This window comes from Lissotriton helveticus, chromosome 3_1 (genome assembly GCF_964261635.1).
Source record: "Lissotriton helveticus chromosome 3_1, aLisHel1.1, whole genome shotgun sequence".
In the NCBI taxonomy this organism is placed as follows: Eukaryota; Metazoa; Chordata; class Amphibia; order Caudata; family Salamandridae; genus Lissotriton; species Lissotriton helveticus.
The window spans coordinates 1,204,044,140-1,204,056,452 of record NC_136061.1 but is presented as its reverse complement, the minus strand read 5'-3'; the positions used below and the strand labels follow the sequence as shown (position 1 = coordinate 1,204,056,452).

At 44.2% G+C, this 12,313-nt stretch overlaps 1 protein-coding gene across 3 annotated transcripts in view; it reads right to left on the bottom strand.

The window, feature by feature from the left end:
- The window catches only part of SIK3 (SIK family kinase 3), a 739,490-nt gene that overhangs the window by 84,174 nt on the left and 643,003 nt on the right, over positions 1-12,313 (bottom strand). The window lies entirely within an intron of this gene.

The window sequence follows — 12,313 nt, the reverse complement described above, 5'->3', positions numbered from 1 at the left end:
CATAGAAGCCCCTATTTTGTGAGTAGGGTGTGCTTTAGGAAGTGTAGGTAGTGTCCTTTTGGCTTTAATGTAACATGTCTGAATGCATTTGACTATCCACCTGGCAATGGCTGATTTAAAAATGGTATTTCCTTTATGAGGGGGTGAAAAAGCAACAACGAGTTGTTTGTGTTTGCAAAAGTCTTTAGTCCTGTCAATGTAGTGAATAACGGCTCTTTTAACATCTAATGTATGAACAGCCCATTCTGCAACGGAATCTGGTCGAGTAAAGAAGACAGGTAATTCAATTGATTGATTAAGGGGGAAATAAGACACCACCTTTGGAAGGAATTTTGGGTTGGTGCAAAGGACCAACCTACCCTTGTGGAGCTGGAATAAAGTCTCCTCCAACGTTAATGCCTGGAGCTCACTGACACGTTTGAGTGGAGTTATGGAAATTAAGAAGATGACCTTCCAAGATAAAACCCGAAAGGGAAGTTATGTAGTGGTTCAAATGGTGGACCCATAAGTCTTATAAGGGCAATGTTAAGATTCCAGTTAGATGCAGGTGGAACCCAGGGTGGAATCACTCTTAAGATCTTCCATAAATGCCTTGATGACTGGAACTTTGAACAAAGATAAGTGCTGCCTATTTTTCATATAAGCAGCTACTGCAGCCAGATGAAAGGGTATGCATGGGAATGCAAGGCCAGAAAGCTGTAGATGCAACAAGTAACAAACAATGTACTGTATTGCAGCGTTAAATGGATTGATACTCTTATAATGGCAATAATAGACAAATCTCTCCATAGCATGCTCTAGTAGTAGGCTTACAAGCTTCTTTGAGAATAGCCATACATTCAGGCGGGAGACTGAGATAACCAAATTCTATGATTTCAGGAGCCAAATTGCTAGGTTGAGTTCATTGGGATTTGGGTGCCTGATTTCTCCACGGCCCTGAGTGAGAAGGTGAGGGTTGAGGGGTAGCTTCTCATGGGAAACTACTGATAGTTCTACTAATGTTGGAACCAAGACTGACAGGTCCACTTGGGAGCTACTAGTATTAGTGTGAGAGATGTTTGCTTGAGCTTCCAGACCACAAACGCGAAAAGAGGGAGAGGCGGAAAGGCATAGTCAAATACCCATGACCAGTTCATCCATTGTTGTACGGCGTTCCCGATTCATGCCCTTATATAGGTACAATTCACGTTGCCCTTATATAGGCATAGAAATCAAGCCCTTATATAGGCATAGCCCATGCAACCCAAATACAGGCATGGCTACTTCCATCCGTTCACCAAACGTCACAACGATTTCTTGGAAAACCAGCTTAAGCCGTTAGGGACTTCCCCTTGCTTGAATATTGATTTCTCCAAGAACTCAGTTAGTTTTACAATGAACATCTATTCCTTAGGGGTTCATTCATGATGTTCATATGCCCGACTTTACGTCAAACATGGCATTCTTAAACACCTTCAAGGTATAAATATACCTTCACTTGCCTGGCAAAGCACGGTGGTTCGGAGCAGTTCAACGACCTACTTGCCCGACGCAGCTCAGTACAGCAAGTGCCGAAGGAAGCCGACTCTCCAGCTGACACACTCATCAGAAAGCTGCCCTCCTCTTCTGAGAAATCCAGCTCCAGTGTTTCTGACTCCACTTGCGGGGTGTTGGGAAATTGAGTCCCGAGACAGAGATACCAGACCTCCTTCATTCTGAGGTATGGAGCTGATAAGAACCTAGAGAAACCTTTGGTAGATTCTTGGCAAAAACTAAACCTATGCTAAAGACCCTACTTACTTCTTCCCTCGTACTAGAACTAGGTTAGGTACATTGGGGTAGGCGTATTTTAGAAGCACCAATTGAGTATTTTAGCCTGTGTTATTTAGGTATGTATTTTTATATGGCTTAGAAACCATATAATGCTATTACAGTATTATTTTATAATACTATTCTCGCTGTAGGCATTATACTTTGCACTCTGTCTAACGATTGTAGCAGTTCACCTCTCTTGCATGAGAAAGAAGACTGTTCAATAAACCTTTTATTGAAAACACCTGTCTCACAATTTCTCTGCAAACTCTGTAGAAACGAAGCATGCACGATTGAGTGAGTGAAATACTTATCTATTGTTTCCACAACTTTGAAGATAGTTATTCCAGTCCTAGGGAACAAAGTTGTCATGTTTATGAGGTTGTCAGAAACTAATCCCTTCTTGTGAATTCGAGAAAGTTTCCAGTGACCTCTGAGCTAGCTGGCACTCACAATTAAGTTTAGTATATTCGATAGAGACCTACTGACCTAAGTCCTACGTCATATCTATAGTAATATATATATTATTCCAATGCGCAGAGCCTATTGGGAATATACGAACTATACTACACCATAGGACATTGCCCTTGGATACTGGTTGTGCAAACCTAGAGGCGAAGTTTGGGCATTGTGCATTGTCCGCAGTTACTAACAGATCTATTTGTGGAAATCCCCACTTGTGGAAGAAAGGGAGGACTCAGGGGGTGGAGTTCCTACTCGTGGACTTGTTTCCGCATCCTGCTGAGGTCAGCAAAACTGTTGTCCGTTACCAGGAGATGTTTAATAACAGATGAATGTTATGATGTAGAACCCAAGCTAAATGGTCTGAGATGGGCATAACTGTAGAGAACGTGACTCCCCCCCTCCTTTTTGGAAATAGTACATGGTGGTCATATTGGGCGTCCGGACAAAGGCAACCTTGCCGGTCAGGTGAGGTGTGAACACTTTCATTGCTGGATGAATATCTTGAAGTCTAGGAAGTTGATGTGGAGACCCTAGTGTTTGGTATTCAAGGGACCCTAGATTGTGAGATTCTGTAAGTGAGCACCCCAGTCTGTCAGTGATGCTTCCGTTGTCAGAATGATGTGGGGAAGAGGATCTAGAAAAAGCCACCTCTTTAAGAGGTTGTGTTCCACCACTGCAGAGATCGATGAGTGCAGCTGTCCATCAACGCCAGATTCTCTGAGAACACTGTGGTACTAGACATTCCTGTAACAGGTGCAAGTGTAGTAAGGCATGCAGCACTATGGCGATGCATGAGGCCATCATACCCAGTAGGCACCTGACAGTTCTAACTGCAAGCTGTTGATTGGGTAGGAAACGTGGAAGGAAAATGCTACTTACCAGTATGCATCTGTTCTTGGCATGTAGGGCTGCAGAACCACACACTATTGCATTAGATCACCATCTGGTGGTGGGCCCAGATGATTACACTTTGTTGTTGTCTTGGAAGAGTCTTTGTCTGTTGGATGACTCCTCCCTTAGATCGTAGTGCGCATGGGCATCGACTCCATCTTCAGATTGTTTTCGCCATTGGGCAAATGATGGAGTTGTATGAGTACATATAGAGATGACCATGTATTGTGTATCTAAATAAGATAATACTGAAACAGACACAGGTAGCCGGGGAGGCAGATGGGCGTGTGTGGTTCTGCAGCCCTACATGCCAAGAACAGATGCATACTGGTAAATAGCATTTTCCGTTCGAGGCATATGGGCTGCAGACCACACACTATGGCATAGTTTGCACAGCAGTTTCTCCCTTAGTGGCGACCACCCGTGTCTGCAGTAGTTTCAAATAAGAATTTGAGTACAGCCTGGCCCACACTTGATTGTTGTTTTGCCTGCACATCTACACAGTAGTGTTTTGTAAATGTGTGCGGAGTAGACCATGTAGCTGTTTTACAGATGTCATCTAATGGTATGTTCCCTAGGAATGCCATAGATGCCCCTAATGTACGGGTAGAATGATCCCTAGGGGGAATGGATAGAGTGTGTTTTGCTTTTTGATAACAAATTTGAATGCACTTAACAATCCATCTTGCAATGCCTGATTTTGAAATAGGATTCCCCTTATGTGGAGGAGAAAAAGACACAAACAGTTGTTTAGTTTTACGAAAAGGTTAGGTTTTGTCCTATCAATGTAGTAGAGAAGCGCTCTATTTGCATCTAATGTATGTAGAGCTCTTTCTGCCACTGTTTGTGGTTGGGGAAAAAATACTGGCAACTCAATAGATTGATTGAGGTGGAAAGGTGAAATAACCTTTGGCAGAAACTTTGGATTTGTTCTAAGACCACTTTATTATGATGAAGTTATATAAATGGTTCTTGAATTGTTAATGCTTGTATCTCACTTACTCTTCTAAGTGAAGTTACAGCTACTAAAAAAGCAACTTTCCATGTAAGGAATTGTAATTCACACTTATGTAATGGTTCGAAAGGAGGACCCATAAGTCTTGTGAGAACAACATTTAAGTTCCACACTGGAGAGGGTGGTATTCTAGCAGGAATTATTCTCTTAAATCCTTCCATAAACACTTTGATTGCAGGTACTCTAAACAATGACAAAGGTAGTCTGTTTTGAAGATATGCTTATAGCAGCAAGATGTAACCTGATTGAGGAATACGCCAAGTTAGATCTTTGCAGATGTAACAGATAGCATATAATGTTTTGCATGGAAACATCTGAGGGATTGATGCTATTTGTACAATATACAACAAACCTTTTCCACTTTGCTGCATAACATGCTCTAGTGGTAGGGTGTCTTGCTTCTTTTATAACATTCATACAATCAGGTAGTAAATTTAGATATCCAAATTCTAAGACCTCAGGAGCCAAATTGCTAGATTGAGCTGCATTGGGTCTGGATGCATAATCTCTCCATGGTTCTGTGTTAGTAGATGTGGAGAGAGTTTTAGTTTGTGATGTGGTACTACTGACATCTCTAGTAACGTGGTGTACCAGGGTTGTCTTGCCCATGTTGGTGCTATGAGAATCAATGTGAGAGAATGTTGCTGTAGCTTGCGTACCACTAATGGAATTAGTGGGAGAGGTGGAAAAGCGTACGCAAATTTGTTTGACCAGTTCATCCATACCGCATTGCCTTTGGATAATGGGTGTGGGTATCTGGCGGCAATGCTTGGGCATTTGGATTTGTGTTTTGCAGCAAAGAGATCGATCTCTGGTTGACCCCACTTTTGAAAAAATGGCCGAAGAACTTGATGATGAAGTTCCCATTCGTGTATCTCTTGTCTTTGACGACTTAACAGATCTGCAACTTGATTGTGAACTCCTGGTAGATGTTCTGCTAATAGAAAAATGTTCTGAGGAATGGCCCATCTCCATATGCTCTGTACCAGCCGGGAGAACTGTATGGAGTGTGTTCCTCCTTGTTTTTGAATGTAATACATTGCTGTCATATTGTCCGTCCGAACTAGCACAGCTTTGTTGGATAGGTAATGCTGAAACGATTTTAGAGCTAGAAAAATCGCTAGTTACTCCAGATGGTTTATGTGGAGTAGTTTTTGTTGCATTGTCCATGTACCCTGTACTGTGTGATTTTGTAAATGCGCTCCCCATCCTGTGAGAGATGCGTCTGTGGTTAGTATTATCTGTGGAACAGGTTCTATAAACGGCCGGCCCTTGGAAAGGATCTTGGTGTTCCACCATTGCAGAGAGCGATATGTCCGTTGTCTACCACCACCAGATCTGTTATTTGTTGCTGAGCCTGATTCCACTGACTTGCCAAGCACTCTTGAATGGGGCGCATTTGTAGTCTTGCATATGGCACTATGAAAATGCAAGATGCCATCATTCCTATTAGTTGCATAAACACTCGAGCTGGTAGTGAGTGTTGTGGCTGGAATCCTTTGATAAGATCCTGCATAGTTTGCATTCTTGCTGGGTTGGGGTACGCTATTGCTTTGGGGGTATCTATTGTAGCACCCAGACACTGCTGAGACAGGGATGGTTGGAGATGGGATTTCTTGTGATTTACTGTGAATCCCAGTTTGTGTAGCAGACATATTGTCTGATGCGTGTACTGTACACATTGGTTGTATGACTTGGATTTTATTAACCAATCGTCCATACATGGGAAGACATGAATGTTGTCCCTTCTTAAGTGTGCTGCTACTACTGCTAGACACTTTGTGAACACTTGAGGTGCTGTAGTTACCGCGAAAGGGAGTACCTTGAATTGGTAGTGTTGACCTTCTGGAATGAACCTTAGGTACTTTCTGTGCGATTGATGTATGGGAATGTGGAAGTAGGCGTCCTTGAGATCTAATGTGGCAAGGAAGTCTCCCTTCTTTAGAAACGGTAGAACCTGTTGTAGTGTGACCATATGAAAATGGTCTGATTGTATATATAGGTTTAGGGGCCTTAGATCTAAAATAGGTCGGAGGGACCCGTCCTTTTTGGGTATGAGAAAGTAAAGAGAATAAACTACTGTGTTTTGATGTTCTTTTGGGACTGGTTCTATTGCATTCTTTTGCAGTACAGTCCACCTCTTGTCTTAGCAGTATAAGGTGTTCCTGTGACATAGGACGCTGTTGGGTGGTATTGTTGGAGGTGTGGAAGTGAGCTCCAGACAATAACCTGACTGAATTATTTGTCTTACCCACCTGTCTGTGGTGATGGAGTTCCAGACAGGTAGGAACTGTTGTAACCTCCCCCCCCCCCCGACAGGAGTGGAATGGTCTGGGGGGATGGAAGGGAAGTCACTGTTTGGGAGTAGAAGTGTTTCGATTGTTGTTTCCTCTCCCTCAGCCCTTATTGTTGTTTCCTCTATAACCTCCTCTATAATATCCTTTATTAGGCGAGGTTTGGTTGGGCGCTTTAAAAGAAGAGGAGGTATTGTCCGTTTGGAAACCCTTAGAGGTGCCCCTATATGAGGAGCAACGAAAAGAAGGTCTATGAGCTTGTGTTTGTAAAGCTCCCATGAATTTTGCCGTGTCTGTATCTATTTTCATCTTTTCTAGTGCACTATCAACTGATGGACCGAAAAGATGTTCTTGGTCAAATGGCTGGTTTAAGATACTGGCTTGTACTTCTGGTTTAAACCCAGAGATGAGTAACCATGCATGTCTACGCAACAATACCCCTGTGTTTATTGCTCTAGAAGCTGTGTCTGCTGTGTCTAGTGCACATCTTATGGATGTATTTGTAATAACTTTGCCTTCCTGTATTAGGTCAGAAGCCCTGGTTTTGTAATGCTCTGGCAAGTGTTGCATGAGTGACTCTAACTCATCATAATGAGCTCTATCATATCTTGCAAACAAAGCTTGAGTGTTAGCAATCCTCCAGACATTAGCAGCTTGTGAAATGGTGCGTTTTCCCGAAGCATCTAAAAGCTTAGACTCTTTGCCAGGAGGTGGAGCATCTCCGGTTGTCTGTGAATTAGCTCTTTTTCTCGCATTTGACACTACTAGTGAGTGTAATGGCAACTGTCCTTTAATGTATGCTGAATCAGTTGGAGCCGCTTTGTACTTCTTTTCTAGTCTGGGATTAATTACCCTTGCTCTGACTGGGTCCTTAAATATTTCAGGTGCACGTCTTACCAGTCCACTTAGTATTGGAAGTGTGGTTGTGGTCTTATGTGATGACATTAAAGTGTCCATTAGGAAATCTTCTTCTATTGTATCTGTGGAAAGCGGCTGCTCTATGAATGAGGTGCGCAAACCCAATAGTGTCATCTGGGGGAGATGGTCTAGACGGGTATACATCATCTTGTGGCAGATCTGGTGCATCTGGTGCATTATAATCTTCCCATGGGTCACCTTATGGCCCAGGAATATCATCTGGGTCATTAATGTAATCCATGTGATGTTCACTCTCTATGTCCTGTGAGTAACTATCCCCATCATCCTCATCTTGTGGTATAAGACTATGTGTACTAGATGGTGAATGTACAGGAGAAATATCTACTGGTACTTCTCTTTCTGGTGAAGGGATCCTCATTGGTGAAGTTTGAGCATGCTTTTTTAGAGGAACTGGCGGTGTTTTAGGATAGACCATTTTCCTCTTTTCAGGCACAGAAGTGATATGTCCAGTCTTTGGATTAAAATGAAGAGTTTTTTTGCTTTGGATCAGGTTTAAAAAGCTCTTCTACTGGCAAATCTTTTTTCGGCGCCGATTTATATGATATGGGATCGAAATGCTTAGGTTTAACAGTGTCTATTGTCTTTGGAGCAGATTTTGGTTTCGGTTCTGAAGACTTTCCTAGGATCCGTCCTCTTTGGATCTGGAGTTTTTGTTCCCAGAGTATGTTTCGACTCATCTACCTTCGGAGCCGAAGTATGTTTCGGTACCGGAACCTTCTTCGGGTCCACTTTTTTCGGAACTGGGGTGGTTTTTGGTTCGGTAGCTTTGGGAACCTCTTTCGGTGCCTAACTTGCTTTCGGTTCGACCACTTTCAGTACCGAAGGATGCTTTGGTGCCGGTGTTAATTTTGGCTTAAGGACCTTCTGCTTTTCAGGACTGACAGACTGACTCGAGCCCGAGTCGACTGGAGGCTTTTTTGTATTCTTCGCTGCTGAGCCAGAAGGCAGGGCGTCGGAAGGTTTTGGTCGGTGTGCACCTTGACCCGGAGGTGGAGGTGGAACCGAAGGCTGTCCCGGTATGGGGGGTGAACAGAGTCGACGTCTGTACTCACTACCTGTTGACCAGCTGGAAGATCTTCATCTTCGGATTGATCCTCGACTCCAGAAGCTGAATCCTCTGCTTTGGAAGCGATGTCTTCGTGCTGTTGTTCTTCGGCATCTACTTTAATTGGAGCCTCGTCTTTGATGAGGTCTGGTGTCGACGAAGATGACTGCGCCATTACTCTTCGAGCTCGACGGTCCCTGATTGTTTTCTTGGACCGGAACAAAGCGCAGGCCTCACAGTCTCGACTCTCGTGCTCTGGAGATAAGCAGAGATTGCAAACCTCATGAAGATCAGTGTGAGGGAATTTGTGTCCACACCGAGGGCACTTCTTGAAGGGTGTTCTTTCAATGAGCCAAAGGCTCAATGACGCAGTTGGGCCCGACAGCCCCGACGAACGCTGGAATCGAGAAGTGAAGTCTCTATTCGACGCTGGTAACCGGAATCAATGTCGACGACTATGCAAATGGTATTTTGATTGATTTATGGGTTTGAAAAGAGATCGTTAACGGGACCGAACGATGAACACATCCGAGCCCGATGGCGGAAAAAAACAATCTGAAGATGGAATCGATGCCCATGCGCACTACGATCTAAGGGAGGAGTCATCCAACAGACTAAGACTCTTCCAAGACAGCAACAAAGTGTAATCATCCGGGCCCACCACCAGATGGTGATCTAATGCAATAGTGTGTGGTCTGCAACCCATATGCCTCGAACGTAACATTTTGAAATGATGTATTCTTGTTGTATTGGGATATGATAATGTAAGTTGTGTGTTTAGATTAGCCCCAGATATGTTTGAACCTATAAAGGTTGAGGATGAGCTTTCTGAACATTGATGGTGAAGCCAAGTCGATGAAGCATGTCAATGGTATTTTGGATGTTTTGCTAGCATAAAGGAAGAGTGCTGGCTTTGATAAGACAGTCGTCGAGAAGACATGGATGTTTTATCAGCGTAAATGTGCTGCTACCACTGCCAGGCATTTGGTGAATACTCGAGGTGCAGTAGTCACCCCAAATGGGAGGACTTTGAATTGGTAATGTTTGCCTGCTATCACAAATCTGACGTATTTGCGATGTGCTGGATGTATAGGAATGTGAAAGTAGGCATCTTTGAAGTCAAGTGCTGAGAGAAAGTCGCCTTGCTGTAAAAAGTGGGATCACATCTTGGAGAGTGACCATAACGAAATGTTCTGCAGGATGGAATGATTTGAGGGCAGTAGATCCAACATTGGCTATAAAGATCCATCCTTTTGGGGGATTAGGAAGTACAGGGAGTATACCTCTGATCTCTGAAATTGTAGAGGGACAGGTTCTATTGCTCCTTTGAACAATAGAGCTTGAACCTCCTGTTGGGAGTAGTGTGTGGTGTTCCAGAGAGAGCCTATGAGGCTGAGGTGGAAGGTGTGGAGATGTGGTAATGATCTCCAGACAGTAACTACATTGGATAATGTCCAATACCCACTAACCTGATGTTACTGATTGCCATGTGGGTAGAAAACCTTAGTTGTCCCACAACAGGTGTTAAATGTTCAGGGGGGAAGGAGAAATAAGTCATTGTTTGCTATTGGGGTGGCACCACGTGCTGACGCTCCTTTTCCTGTACCTTTAGCACTGTTGCCCCTTTAGGACCCTCTAAAGTAACCTCGGAGAGAGGAGTGGTGACTCTGGCCACATTGGTATGAGGTAGAGGCATCTGAGGAGGTGGTTTTTAATCCGCTCTATAGGTGAAGCGGCGAAAGAAGCCATGAGGACTAGGTGTTTGAGTGCACCTATAGATTTGGCAGTCTCTTTTTTATTTTTTCTAGGGTCAGGTCAATCTGGGGACCAAAAAGATGTTCTTTGTCAAAAAGAACATTTAACAGACTTAGATGGACTTCTGGCTTAAAGCTAGATATGTAGAGCCATGCATTGTGCAGCAGGAAAACACTAGCATTAATGCCCCTAGCCGCGTTATCTGCTGAATCTGAGGCACAGAGGACAGCCGTATTTGATATAAGCTTTGCGTCTGGTACAAGCTCCTGACCCCTTTTCCTTAGTTCCTCTCGGAGATATCGGAGAATTTTTTCCATTTCATCCCAGTGGGCACGGTCATACCTGTAGGCATAGTGAGGCATTAAGTGGCCCTATGTGTGGAAGAAAGTGTTTAAAAAAGGAAGTCCTCTTCCAGGGGTAGCTTGTGTAGCTTGACCTCACAAAAAAAGCTGCTCTACCAATGAGCACCTGCTATAATGTGGAGTCATCAGAGGAAGATGGATAAGCGGGTTATAGATCTGGGTCAGTGTCTCCTGGAGGGTCTATATCATATGCTGACCGGGGTCAGTGGTGGGTACATCAAGAGTATCATAACCTGTCCCATATCCACCTATGTCCGAATGTGGAGACCCCTGATGTGTTCTATTCAGAGGATCTCCATCGGAGTGTGTTGGAGATCGTGAATGTGGTGGAGGAGGGGGTGAAGGTGGTGAATGGAGATGGAATTCACAAAGGACTGGTGGCCTTCTCTGCCTTCTCTGTCTGTTCGGCTGGGACCAGAATGTCAACAGTCTCTTCGAAGGAGAGCAATCTCTTCGATGGTAGTGGAGTAGGAACCGAAACCTTGGCAAGAACGTGCCTTGTATGGGGCTGAATATGGATTTGTTTTTGACGAGCATCTAGTTTTTCTTGTAACTCGAGGTGCCCGAGTCAGTCTTTTGGTGCAGACCATGGCCTTAAGACAGTGGTGGTCTGCGGGCCTTTTGTTCAGTTGGAACCAAATGTCTCTTAGGTGGTTCAACAGGGAGCTGAGTAACAGGGGCATGGAGTATGGTACTCACAGAGTTGAGCTGGCAAAATGTCCTGCATCTCCATTTCAAGTTTGAGGTCAGAGCCAGAACTACCTTCAACGGAGAATGCCTCTTCCTCCGCCACGGATGGTCTGGGAAGTTCTTCCTCCTCTTCCTCGATTTCTTGATGTCAGGAGTGCCTTTGATACTGCCCCGCTGCATCTCGCATCTTTGTGCACGATGGTCTCGAAGGGTCTTTTTGGAGCAAAAGTTTGGCAGGCCTCCCAACCCCCTCACATGTGTTTTGGTGATAAACACAGGTTACAGACAGGATGATGGTTGGTCCGGGGGAACTTTACTTGGCAGTTCAGACAGAAATGGAAAGGCATCTGTTCCATCACAAGCAGGACATTCTCTGGTGAACCTGATGGAGATCAAAAATGGAGGACCCAAAAGGAGAGGCCCTTGATGGCCGCGGTGTAAGCGCATCCATCCGAAGAGTGATAACGTATATTTTTCAATACGCAAGATGAAATACGTGATCAAAAACAAAACTGATAAGGGTGAGCATGAACAGCACAGAGCACCATAACAATCTCGACCCAAAGCGCAGGCAATCACATCCGAACCCCTCCCCTGGACATTCAAGTTGGGTGATCTAACTCTCCCACTCTTCATAACACTGCATAGTCAAATGTAGCACACCATAATCAGGGACACACCTAAGATTCAACCAGACATACATCTCTCCATTGAGCTCCACCATTCAGCAAAGCACCCCTGTAAACAGGCATATCAGGGTCAGAGAACAACATTACCCTTCCTTCCTCACTGACACTTTACAACCAGAGAGAACATCTATCCAGACACTCGATAATAAGGGACACACCAGCAGTCATTAAATAGAGATAATGCACTATCTTCCCAATGCTCTACAATCTGGGCAATCCAAATCATTTCATAGTTTGAAATGACCCACATGGATATAAACCTCTGTGATCCCCTCTTCAAATGGCAGTATCTTTTAACCGCTTCCGCGCTACCGCGTTTTCCCGCTGTGTGCTGGAATTTCAAAAATGCGCAGTTTGTGACAAAGCCAGCTCGTCAT